Source organism: Schistocerca americana, chromosome 7 (assembly GCF_021461395.2).
Source record: "Schistocerca americana isolate TAMUIC-IGC-003095 chromosome 7, iqSchAmer2.1, whole genome shotgun sequence".
NCBI lineage: Eukaryota > Metazoa > Arthropoda > Insecta > Orthoptera > Acrididae > Schistocerca > Schistocerca americana.
In genome coordinates, this window is record NC_060125.1 from 294,847,625 (window position 1) to 294,848,589 (window position 965).

The window sequence follows — 965 nt, forward strand, 5'->3', positions numbered from 1 at the left end:
TTGTATCAAACAAAAATCTACAGGGATAAGGTCTGGGAACCTTGGCGGCGAAGGAACGTGACCGTTTATGGCGATCCCTCTTATGATGAAAGGTGAAAGATCTGCCACAGGAGGACTAGAATCTATAAGGGCCCTGACATGATGGAAGAACATAGCAATACTTCTAGCCAATAAATCAGAAAACTCGATTTCTAGTAAATCTAGATGACCACATCAGCATACTCAGCATTTCTCAACACGTGCTGCATGCTTAAATGATACAGTAACACTGGGCAACAATTTAAATTCGAAGTTCAAAAATTCAGTTATGTAAACAAAATTTGAACTTCAAAACAAAAGATACAGTCGACAATTAAATCAGTAGCAACTGAAGTACAAATGTTTGAAATGAATGAAACTTCCTAGCAGATTAAAACTGTGTGCGCGACCGAGACTCGAACTCGGGACCTTTGCCTTTCGCGTGCAAGTACTCTACCAACTGAGCTACCGAAGCACGACTCACGCCCGGTACTCACAGCTTTACTTCTGCCCGTACCTCGTCTCCTACCTTCCAAACTTTACAGAAGCTAGTTCTGCGATGTTCGCAGGAGAGCTTCTGTAAAGTTTGGAAGGTAGGAGACGAGGTACTGGCAGAAGTAAAGCTGTGAGTACCGGGCGTGAGTCGTGCTTCGGTAGCTCAGTTGGTAGAGCACTTGCCCGCAAAAGGCAAAGGTCCCGAGTTCGAGTCTCGGTCGGGCACACAGTTTTAATCTCCCAGGAAGTTTCATATCAGCGCACACTCCGCTGCAGAGTGAAAATCTCATTCTTTGAAATGAATCTCTGAAACCAGTTGTGAATCTGTAACTACAAATATTGGACGCTTATTATAGGGAATGTTTTATCCGAATTAGTCAATACTACTATTTCTTATAATATTTACTAATCCTTCTGAAACTCCCTGTATAATTGTGTGCATCTATCCATGC

The 965-nt window shown here is 42.6% G+C and overlaps 1 non-coding gene across 1 annotated transcript; it reads left to right on the top strand.

Moving 5' to 3' along the window:
• The first annotated feature begins 664 nt into the window (after positions 1–664).
• Trnal-caa lies at positions 665–739 on the top strand. The gene has a single exon. It is a non-coding gene; the product is annotated as a tRNA-Leu (tRNA).
• Positions 740–965: the final 226 nt, after the last annotated feature.